The following is a 12,487-nucleotide window of genomic DNA, read 5'->3' as shown; positions in this document are numbered from 1 at the left end:
AGTAAAATGGTGGGTCCTTCCACAAAAGCAGTGAAGAAGCTGGCAAATCCTAGAACCTTTTCAGAGCTCTGGAAGTTTACTAAAAGCATGCAGCATCTCCTCCACATAGTAGCCATTTTTGTAGCATTTTCTCCTGCTCAAGTTCTATCTTAACCCTGAAGCTCTTTGCTGTCTTTGAAAAATGACAACTCATATTCCTAATATCTAAAGCAAGGGAGCAGACAGGGTTGGAGTTCTTTCAAAGGCTCATCCCAAGGGCCACTTCTAAAAAGGCAGGTCTTTATGTGGTCTCATTGGAACTAGCAAAGTCATAACAATGCCCTTACCCTCCCAAGAGAGCATAATTATTAAATATTTTAATATCATGGCCAAAGCAATGAGTAGCGGTTGAGGAAAACAATAGACTAACCAAAAAGCTGAGCAGTTCAGGGCACTGAGAGTGTGAGAATACTGTACGAAGCCACACAGGCACGTATGCATGCATAGGACCACTAAGATGCTCAGGAAACAGAAGTTCTGTCTGACACTCAGGCCCTTTGCCTGCAGGAAGCAAAAGCTATGCATACTTGCAAACTGCCTGACTATGGGAGGCATTTACCAAAACATTCATGGAGCTCCTGGACAAAGACCAAGATGGATGCTGGTTACTGGTAATCTCCATCCGGTCATTAACTGAGAGGTAAGCCAATCAAGTAGTCACACCATGCAGATGCAAATAAGCTAAACAAACAAAATGAGTTTGGAAAAGTCATTAGACAAGCACAGCGGCTAGTTCATCAAGCACCAACAGCCCTGGGAAAAGAAGAAAATAGGACTTTGGAAGCTGCACATTATTTGAAATGTCCATCTTCAAGTAAATTGTGACATGTATAAGGAAATAAAGTGTGACCCATACAAAGGAAGTCAAAGCTAGGAATACGAACAGCTCCTAGAGCTTGGAGAGATGGCTCAGCAGTTAAGAGCCCTGGCTGCTCTTCCAGAGGACTCAGGTTTGATTCCTGGCAACCACGTGGCAGCTCATAACCAACCATAACCCTTGTACTGAGGAATCACATGTCCTCTTCTAGCTTCTGTAGATCCCAAGTACACACAGTGTACATATGTCAAGGCAGGTAGATACTTAGCAGTAGATTTAAACAGGCCAGAAAAAGAAAAAAAAGAAAGGATCAGAATATTTGAAGATAGGGCAATTAAGGTTATCTGGTTTGGGGGACAATTTTAAAGAAGGAAGACAAATGAACACCATCAGCTGCACATAAACATACAATCCAGTTCCAAGAGACTCAATGCCTTCTGGCTTCTGTGGACACTGGTTACAGGGTACACAGGATTAAATGCAAACAAAATACCTATACATACAAAAAATTATATATACTGGAAAAAAGAATACAAAACAAACTTGGGAGGTGTAACAAAAACAGTGTTAGGGAAAATGAATAGCTGTCAATGCCTAACTGAAAAAAAAAACCTCAAATCAGTAACATAATATCCTGAAAAATATCCAAAAGAGGGAGTAATATAAAGTAGAAATGTAATAGTCTAGGGAAATAACACAATGAATTATTAAAACCAAAACGTAGTTCTCTGACACTTAAAAAAAATTACCAAATCTTCACCTAGAATAACAAAAAAGACTGAGTATTAATAACCAAGAATAAAAGGGATCATTATTACTGAGCTTACAGAAATAAGGGTTAGAGAATATAACAGTTATATTTCTAGTTCTGCATTTGATGCTTTGACCTGTGACTCTGGATGGACTGACCACCTTTCCCTGGGCTAAAGCCTAAGTAAACTCACTGGTGGGTGTGCCTTTCATTTGCAGAGGACTAATCTGAGCCTCCGCTTACAACCACCTCTACCCCTGCCATAAGTTCACCTTGGGTTCTCACACCCTAGGCAGGCATTTTCCTTCTTTAATTGCCCCAACTCCAGATTTCTGACATCAGGAGAGAGCCAGTCCTTGTAATCTCCCACAAGCTGATGAAATTATTCAGATTAGCCTAAGCTAACTCACCTTCATCACCTGTTCGTTCTCAAGGCATCTCTCACAATAAGTCTGCCCACATTTCCCCTGCTCTCTGCCTCCAGACTAATACTGGTGTTTACCTGTGTATTCCCGGGTGGCATGATGAACCTCTCTCTAGAGTTCTCTCTCAATCTAGAAACTTCATGACAGTTGTGTCTTGCCATATTAAAAGTTACATTTAGTATGTGCGAGTCCGCACACATCACGGCACATGCGGAGGTCAGAGGACAACTTTATTTTTCAAGACAGGGTTTCCCTGTGTAGCCCTGGAGGTCAGAGGACATCTCTCTCTCTCTCTCTCTCTCTCTCTCTCTCTCTCTCTCTCTCTCTCTCTCTCTCTCTCTCTCTCTCTCTCTCTCTCTCTCTCTCTCTCTCTCTAAGCAGGGTTTCTCTGTGTGGCCCTGGCTGTCCCAGAACTCACTCTGTGAACCAGGCTGGCCTTGAACTCAGAAGTCTACCTGCCTCTGTCTCCCAAGTGCTGGGATTAAAACCATGTGCCACCACTGGCCAGAGGACAATTTATGAGAGTAAGTTCACTCCTTTTATCATGTGAGTTCCATGGATTAAACTCAGGTCCTGAAGCTTGGCAGCAAATACTCTTACAAGGTGAACCGTCTTTGTCATCCATGGTAATCATTTAACAGTTTATGAAAGATTTGGAGTTTTAAAAAATATTTTTTCACCCATCCCTTTCTTCCCTTAAGCTCCTCCATGTACCCTGTTGCTTTCTCTCAAATTTATGGACTCTTAGTTGTGTGTGTGTGTGTGTGTGTGTGTGTTTTGCAAAGCTGGGTCAAGGGGATAATATACTTTATATATATTTATATACTCCTAAATATGTATTTATATATTCCTGAATATATCCCTAAATATACAAATTTATATATCCCTAATATAAATTTATATATTTCTAAATATATAAACATAACCTGCTCAGTCTATATAGTGTTACTTGAATGTGTATGATTTCAGGCCTGACCACTTTTTATTGGATAAATGGTGGGAGGATGTTCTTTCCTAGAGAAGACCATTTCCCCTGTTTATAGCATTTCTCAGCTGACTATAGTTATTATTCAAGGTTTTAAGATAAGCAAAAGAATCGCTATAAAAAATCCAGGTTGAAATGTCTAGCAGATACTGGATCTGTGAGTCTAGCATTTATAGAAGAGATAATACTAGAATTTTGAAAATATAGATGGCATTTGGATCCACTGGGCTGAACGAGGTCATCTCAGAAGAGTATAAATTGGGAAGAATGGGATTCCAAGAAGCTTCTCCTTTAATGGAGAAAGAAGAAACTGATAGAGCTATGAAGGTTTAGGAGAAGCCAGTGGAATAAGAGGATAATGGAGAATATGGGGTCATGAAAGCCAAATATTTTAATGAGATAATCAGCTGCATTGAATGCTATCAAGAAGTTAAAAGAGGATAGAAATACCTATTGCTGCAAAACAACCCCAAAACTTTGTAGCTAATACCAGAGATTCTTTTTTTCCCCCAGAGGTCTGAGTTGACAAGGCTTGGCTTCGTAGGTCTTCTCTTGGCATATTAAAATTTCTGTGGCTGCATCCAGCTGGGACCTTAGCTATGGTTAGGTGATCCACAGTTGCCCCTCCTCCTTCAGCATCAGTCTTTCATCTCACTACTTAGAAGCCTGGCCTGAGCTTCTTTAGAGTTTGCTGGTGGCTGAGAGAACAAGCCCCATGTGCACATTTGTCAAGTGTCTGATTTTTCATAGTAGCTCCTGGCACTGTCCTATGTTTTCCTTTACAAGAAATGGCCCACCCAGCTGGAGAGATGGCTCAGCAGTTGAGAACCCGAGCTCCATTCCCAGCCTATAGCTGCCTGTAACTTCATGTAGCACAAAACACACACACACACACACACACACACCAAATTTAAAAATAGTAGTAATAAAAACAAATCTAATGGCTCATAGTAGCAGCTTTCCTAGTCTGCTTTCTATAAGACATTGAGAGTGGAGGAGACTGAATTCTAGAACTATATCCTTTGTTTTTGATCTGCTACAGTTTACGTTTTCTGTTTATTGAGTTATAATCCACTCCATTAAACAAAAGCTCTTTAAGACAAATCTTTATTTTGACCTTTATGTCAAAATGTCTTCAGATTCTATACCACCAGCTACTTGATTTCAAATGTGAGGCCAAATTTACAAACAGACCCTATATTGATTGGCTAAGGCCTGAGGGAGGCAGTACAGAGATAAAGTCCCCCACCTGTTCTTGCTCTCCTTACCTGCAAATGAAGCTGCACAGAGGAAGGGCAGCCCTCTAAAGAGTTTTGATTCAGGCCTTGGCAGCAAAGTTCACAGATTATCACAAAGACAGTGTTAAAAGGACCCAAGTGGTAGTCATAACAAGAAGTATGTTATTTTATGCCCTGTGGAACATTATTGACAATGGAGAAAATTGTAGTGGGGAGTGTAAGTCTTGAGCTGCTGACCAGGGCTTCATGCCAGTCATAAGAGCAAATTATTGCCTTGACACAGCTTTAGTACTACTGTAGCAAAACACATTTTGTATTTCCTTAGCTCTGCCAGAAGAGAACCTACCTTGTTCCTGTTACCCACCCAAAGCCTCCCTAGCACAGTACCCAATGTTCAGTAAATATTTGAGAAAGGAATAAAGGCAATATATCACTCATAATCTCACCACCCAGAAAAAGCCCAGAGATTTTCCCTGACAACGTATGAGCCAGAATCTCTTTCAAATTTCATTTGATTTAAGGGGAAATGGTCATCCTAAGAATCATGGACAGGCCAATGGACCTGTGAAGAGCCCCATCTTTCAGTATTCACTACTATGGTCAGAAGCATCGATACTGATAGCGTGCTGGTAAGAAAAAATATTTCATATGGATTTGTAAAAATACTAAGAATTGTCTGAGGGGCTTGTGTGTAAGGTTGTGTAAGGGGCTTGTGTGTAAGGTTGTGTAAGGGGCTTGTGTGTAAGGTTGTGTGTAAGGTTGTGTAAGGTTGTGTAAGGGGCGTGTGTGTAAGGTTGTGTTGTGTATAGGTTTCCTTATATGAAGACATTTAGACACAGACATGAACAGAAGAAAGATGATGTGGAAACACACAGAGATCTGTAAGCAAAGCAAAAAGGTTGAGAATAAATCTTTACCTCAAGGTTATCCAAGGCACCAATCCTGCTGTGATTTTTTTTTTTTTTTTTTTTTTTGTCAATATGGTGGGATTTAGAATTACCATGGAAACAAACCCTGGGCATGCCTTTGAGAGACTCTCTGGATTTAGGTTAACTAAAGATGGAAGACCCACCCCAAATGTGCTCGGTTCCATCCAACGGGCTGGGATCCTAGATTGAATAAAAAGGAGAAAGGGAGCCAGCTAGCTATACAGCTTTTGCTTCCTTACGACAGCTGCAGTGTAACCAACTGCATCAAGAATCTGTCCTGATGACTTCTCACCATGATTAACTGTAACTGCAAATGGTGTACCAAAATTAACCCCTTCAGATTGTTTCCCAGGTATTTTCTTCCAGCAACAAATACTTAATACACCTGCAGACACTTAGATCTCATGCTTTTGACCTCGAAAACTTTAGGAAATAAATTCCTTTTGTTGAAATCATTACAATCCCATGCCTTCCTGGACAAATCCATCCAAGCAGTCCAAAAAAGAAAAAAAAAAGGAAAAGAAAGAAAGAAAGATCCCATTTTTTAATTGGATATTTTATTTGTTTACATTTCAAATGTTATCCCCTTTCCTGGTTTCTCCTCTACAAACCCCCTATCCCATCTCCCCTTACCCCACTTCTATGAAGGTGCTTCCCCCACCCACCCATCCACCTACTCCTACCACACTACCCTAGCATTCCTCTACACTGGGGCATCAAGCCTTCACAGGACCAAGAGCCTCCCTTCCCATTGATAACAGATAAGTCCCCTTCAGCTCCTTCAGTCCTTCCCCTAACTCCTCCGTTGAGGTCCCTGTGCTCAGTCCAATGGTCAGCTTCAAACATCCACATTTGTAGTGGTCAGGATCTGGCAGAGCCTCTCAGGAGACAGCTGTATCAGGCTCCTGTCAGATAGCACTTGGTACCAGCAATAGTATCAGGGTTTTGTGACTGCATGTGGGATGGATCCCTAGGTGGGGCAGTCTCTGGATGGCCTTTCTTTCAGTCTCTTTTCCACTCTGTGTCCCTGTATGTCCTTTAGAAGGAGCAATCCTGGGTTAAAAAAATATTGGAGATGGGTGAACCTATCCCTCAACCCGGGTAGCCATGCCTAACCTCTGGATATGGTCTTGGCAGGTTCTCCCTCCCCTTTGTGGAGTATTTCAGCTAATGTCATCCCCATGGGGTCCTGGGAGGCTCTTGCTTTCCTGACATCTGGAACTTTCTGGTTGCTATCCCCCAGTTCTTCATGCCCCAATACTACACACCTTTGTTCAATTTCCTGACCCTCTTTATAACCATGTGTGTTCATTTGTGACTGAGTTACCTCACTCAGGATTATATTTCTAGACCCATCCATTTGCCTGCAAATTTCATGAAATAGCATAGATGTTCAGAATTGAGAGTTCATCTCGGTAGATTTTTTTTCTTTGATGAGTATGAAGTGTCCTTCCTTATCTCATTTGATAACTTTTGGTTGAAAGTCAATTTTATTCAGTATTAGAATGGCTACTCTAGCTTGTTTCTTGGGACCATTTGCTTGGAAAATTGTTTTCTAGCCTTTTACTCTGAAGTAGTATCTGTCTTTGTCACTGAGGTGTGTTTCCTGTAAACAGCAAAATGCTGGGTCCTGTTTACGTATCCAGTCTGTTAGTCAATGTCTTTTTATTGGGGAATTGAGTCCATTGATGTTAAGAGATATTAAGGGATAGCGATTGTTGCCTTCCTGTTATTTTTGTTGTTAGAAGTGGAATTACATTTGTGTGGCTATCTTCTTTAGATTTGTTGAAGGAAAACTACTTTCTTGTTTTTTTTTTTTTTCTGGGGTATAGTTTCCCTCCTTGTGTTGACATTTTACATCTATTATCCTTTGTAGGGCTGGATTTGTGGAAAGATATTGTGTAAATTTGGTTTTGTCTTGGAATATCTTGGTTTCTCCATCTATGGTAATTGAGAGTTTTGCTGGGTATAGTAGCCTGGGCTGGCATTTGTGTTCTTTTAGGGTCTGTATGACATCTGCCCAGGATCTTCTAGTTTTCATTGTCTCTGGTGAGAAGTCTGGTTAATTCTGGTAGATCTGCCTTTATATGTTACTGGACCTTTTCCCCTTACTGCTTTTAATATTCCTTTGTTTTGTGCATTTGGTGTTTTGACTATTATGTGATGGGAGGAACTTCTTTTCTGGTCCAATCTATTTGGAGGTCTGTAGGCTTCTTATATTTTTATGGGCATCTCTTTCTTTAGGTTAGAGAAGTTTTCTTCTATAATTTTGCTGAAAATATTTACTGGCCCTTTAAGTTGGGAGTCTTCACTCTCTTCTATACCTATTATCTTTAGGTTTGGTCTTCTCATCGTGTCCTGAATTTCCTGGATATTTTGAGTTATGATCTTTTTGCATTTTCTTTGACTGTTGTGTCAATGTTTTCTATGGTATCTTCTGCACCTGAGATTCTCTCTTCTATCTCTTGTATTCTGTTGGTGATGTTTGCATCTATAACTCCTGATCTCTTTCCTAGGTTTTCTATCTTCAGGGTTGTCTCCCTTTGTGATTTCTTTATTGTTCCTATTTCTATTTTTAGATGCTGGAATTTTTGCTTAATTCCTTCGCCTGTTTGTTTGTGTTTTCCTATAATTCATTAAGGGATTTTTGTGTTTCCTCTCTAAGGGCTCCTATCTGTTTAGCTGTGTTCTCCTGTATTTTTTTTAAGGGAGTAACTTACGTCCTTTTTAAAGTCCTCTATCATCATTATGAGATGTGATCTTAAATCAGAGTGTTGCTTTTCCCGTGTGGTGGGAGAACTGGGTTCTGATGATGCCAAGTAGCCTTGGTTTCTGTTGCTTATGTTCTTGTACTTGCCTCTTGCCATCTGGTTATCTGTGGTGTTAGCTGGTATTGCTCTCTCTAACTGTGGCTTGTCCTTCCTGCAAGCCTGGGTCAGCACTCCTTAGTTATATACTATTTTTTTACTATTATAAATCATTTGCAATTTGCTTTAAAACCACCACTGTAAAAAACAAACAAAAAATGCTTTGGAATTTAGATATATTATTTATAGGAATATTCTTTTTTGGCAGGGGTCAAAGAGGGACAGAAGCACGGACTAGGCCGAGCTGAGGGAGCCATGCAGAAGGACGCAATGGCAGGGAAGTTGAGTTATGTTAGGAGCTAGCTAAATACTGTCCCATCAAAATGGCCAAAGGTCTTTATTATTGAACCACAAGCAGAACCCCCCAGAGCCCCAAAATAATGCACCTTTGGTCTCTTCCTTTCTTATGTGGAATGACCCACTCTTGGAGCTGAGAAACAGAAAATAGAGAAGCAGGCTTGCATGTAGGAGAGGCTGTAACATCAGCCACCAGGGTATGGGCTTTCTGGTGGAGAGATGCATCAGGCAAAGCCTCTTCATCCTCTAGTTCTCAACTTTGGAAGTACTTACTGGGCTCATGTTTACAATAGTGCTACGCATCCATTGCCTGCTCACAGCCTCCCTGTGCCGCAGGTGAGATCAGTCCTGAGAGTACTAGTATAAAAGAGGCACAAATCTTCAACAAGAAATTCTATTACTCTACACAAAAATGTTTCAAACACAAACCATTTCTACATCAAGTACCATCTAACAACTCCTTCATAATTCAAAATACAGAATAAAAACAACTCAGAAGAAAGGAGTTGGACAAACTTTTTGTTCAAACCTTAAGTTTAGATGTATGTATACACAAATGTATATGTGTGTGCAGGCATGTGTAGGGGTTCACACTGGATATTCCTTAATCACTTTCCACCTTGTATGTTGAGGCAAGGTCTTTTTTTTTTTTTTTTTTTTTTTGGTTTTTCGAGACAGGGTTTCTCTGTGTAGCCTTGGCTGTCCTGGAACTCACTCTGTAGACCAGGCTGGCCTCGAACTCAGAAATCCACCTGCCCCTGCCTCCCGAGTGCTGGGATTAAAGGCGTGTGCCACCACGCCCGGCGAGGCAAGGTCTTTTGTGAAAACAAACTCACTGATTTTGCAAGTATAGCTAGCCAGTGTGCCCCAGGGATCCAGTCTCTATATCCCAACTTGTGGTATTTATTATGGATGCTAGGAACCCAGTTCCTTCCATTGAGCCATCTCCCCAGCCCTGAGTTCTACTTAATAGTAGGTGAACTTGAACATGATACTCACCTTCTCTGTACCTTGGTGTGATGGTTTGTATATGCTTGCCCCAGGAGGCACTATTAGACGGTGTAGCATTATAGGCGTGGCCTTGTTGGAGTGGGTGTTACTGTGGGCTTTAAGACCCTCATCCTAGCTGCCTGGAAGCCAGTATTCTGCTAGTAGCCTTCAGGTGAATAAGTAGAACTCTTTAACTCCTCCTGCACCATGCCTGCCTGGATATTATCATGCTCCTACTTTGATAATAGACTGAACCTTTGAACCTGTAAGCTAGCCCCATTTAAATGTTCTCCATTATTAGAGTTACCTTGGTCACGGTATCTGTTCACAACAGTAAAATCCTAAGACAGAAGTTAGTACCAGGGACTGGGGTATTGCTGTGATAGGCCTGACCATGTTTTTATTTGAAAGGTTGTGGACTTGGGGACTTTGGATTTGGCAAACAGTGGAATGCTTTAAATGGGACTTAATGGGTTATCCTAGTAGGAATATGGAAGACTTTGTTACTGAGGGTGATTTGAATTGTGAGGACCTGGCCTAAGAGATTTCAGTGGAAATTTTCAATATGTGACCTAAAGACTGTTTTATGGTATTTTGTTGAAGAATGTAGCTGGTTTTTTTGCCCTTGTCTGAAGAGTCTGCCTGAAGCTAAGGTAAAGAGACTCAGATTAATTTCATTAACAAAGGAAGTCTCTGAAAGGCCCATCATAGACTTTGTTCTCTGGTTAAGTCTCATGAAGAGCATTTTAAACAAGCATAGCAAGCTGAAAAAGGAAAAATATAAAATATATGGTTCGAGTATTAAAGGGGCACCCAGGAAGTGAAATGGAGCTGAATCCTGTGTTGAAAGATATTGAATTGAATTAAAGGAGTAGTGAGCTTTGGGCAAGACCCCACCCAGCTAAGTTTAGGTCCAGGCATGGTAGTACTAGCCTTTAATCCTAGGGGGCAAACACACACAGATCTCCAAATTCAAGGCCAGCCTAGAACAGAGAAAGTTGTAGGTGAAGAAAAACTTAAACCCAGGATGGGTGGACCAAGTGCTTTAATCCCAGTGCTTAGGAGACAGGCAAGTAGACCTCTAAGTTCAAAGTCAGTTTAGGAGCAAATTCCAGGACAGCCAGCCTTAGGCGGCGAAGGTGTTGGAAAACAGAAAGCTGGTGATGATGTAATAGAACAAGGGGGCCATGTTCCAGCCCTAGCAAGCAGCAGAACTCCACAGCTTGGGCCACATGACTCTGGCTTTAGAGTCCAGAATAGAAGGGACTACTGGGACAATTGATGCTGGTTAACTGGAGCTAAGAAATTAGTGGTGATTAAGAAAATACCAGCATCATTGAGGTGAAATCTTCTGGGAAGTGAGAGTACAAAAAAGCTGTGTTCCAGAGATAGCCAAAGTTGTACCTCCTGCAGCAGTTGTACTGGGTAACATGTAACAGTCACCCAGATGGTACTGTTTTTGAATGCATGAAGGGGGGTCATGGAGAACAGCTGAGTCTTGGCACTATGAGAGGCCAAGGAAGGCCATTGGTGAAGGTGAAGCCTCAGTTGCAGTTGCTGGCTAAGGACTGAAGGGGTCATGCAAAGGAGTTGAGGCTTGGCACCATGAAGAGAGCCTATGAGAGGCTGTTGATCACCAAGAACAACAGCGGCAGTAGAGTGATCAACCTGAGCTTAGAGTGTAACAAAGGTCAGAGCTGGAGACGTGATCTAAGCCCTTTGGAAGAGCCCAGAAGATCATGTGTGGATCCCAGATATTGAAACAAGAAGTAGTAACACTGGAGTTGCCTTGGAGACTCCAAGATGTTGGAGATGCCAGAGCCATGGACTCCCTGTTGAGGAACGCTTCATGGTGTTTGTTCACAGCAGTAAAACCTTAATTAAGTCACTGGTTTCACCTGTACAAGAGGATAAAGTAGTTCCTCCCACATCAGAATACTGTGGGGAAGAATAAAAATGTTCCCTGTACATAGTGAGTATGCATGATTAAGTAATGGAAACTTGTGATCCAAATCCTGTATCAAAGCTTTGGGTCTTCCCTCTAAATCTGAAGGAGTGCCACACCTACAGCCCCTGGGACTTATTTCTCAGTCCCACAAAAAATCAGGCTGAGTTTGTGGAGATGAGATGTGTTCATTATTTCACTGTAATAGGTGGCCATTAGAATATCATCTAGCTGTACAAAGAGTTTCTCAAGACAAGTTCCTACAGTTGAGGTTTCTGTCTGTCTGAAAGATAGCATTACACGGAGATGCAAAAGCCTGAGGCTTCTCTATGAAAGCCCTGACTGAGGGTTTTCCTTCCTTGACCCCACTCCCTCTCTCCAGTGCAAGAACTTACCCTTATCATCCTTGACCTGTCTCATAGACCGTCTGTCCAAAATCAAGCCCATCTTCCCTCCTAGGATCTGCACTTAATAAGTAGTTGAACCTTGCTCTCCCACCACACAGAAGTCCTCTGAGGCCTAGGCTTGGTTTTGCTACTTCTGTAACTCTGTTGCTACAACACTGGGTTGATGCCCAGAACAGCACCTGCTCTTAATAACCATCCATTAAAGAAATACATACAGTCCTTTAAAAAAAACAAGAAAGAAATAGAGAAAGCCTCATATCTATTTCTCCCTGCATCTCATCTCTCACCAGTCACTCAGTCTTCCCTCTTGGCCATCACTCTTCCCCAGTGGTACCTCTAGTAAAATAATAAGATGTTACTTTTCACATTTAAATCCTCAGAAATAGTAAGAACGCAAAACAGTTTTCAACATTCTAGTGTCTTGAGATTCAGAAAAAGGGAACAAGAAGTCAGAATTGTATATAGAATTCAGATTTTTTTCTTTCAGACATTTTTATACAACTTTCAACATTTATACTTTTAGACAAAATGAGCAAAGAATACACTGAGTGCTAAAAAAAATCAGAACAAAAGTAATACAATTTTAATTTCAATATTTTAAAATACAGAAATTAGAAAGTAAGAATACTAAATACAACTTTAAGCAAGTCACTTATCTTCCCTATAATAATAATATAAGCTACTTAGAGACTTACAAATTCAGAGTAAAACAGAAACAAAATAAATACTGTACACTTTCCCTGCCTGCAGGCAAAAGATGGGAAATACTGTTCTGAATAAAAACAAATGCTCTTAAA

The sequence above is a fragment of the Mus caroli genome, unplaced genomic scaffold (assembly GCF_978045245.1).
Source record: "Mus caroli unplaced genomic scaffold, Mus_caroli_1 scaffold_7, whole genome shotgun sequence".
NCBI lineage: Eukaryota > Metazoa > Chordata > Mammalia > Rodentia > Muridae > Mus > Mus caroli.
The sequence above is the reverse complement of the archived record's forward strand: the minus strand, read 5'-3'. Positions refer to the sequence as shown.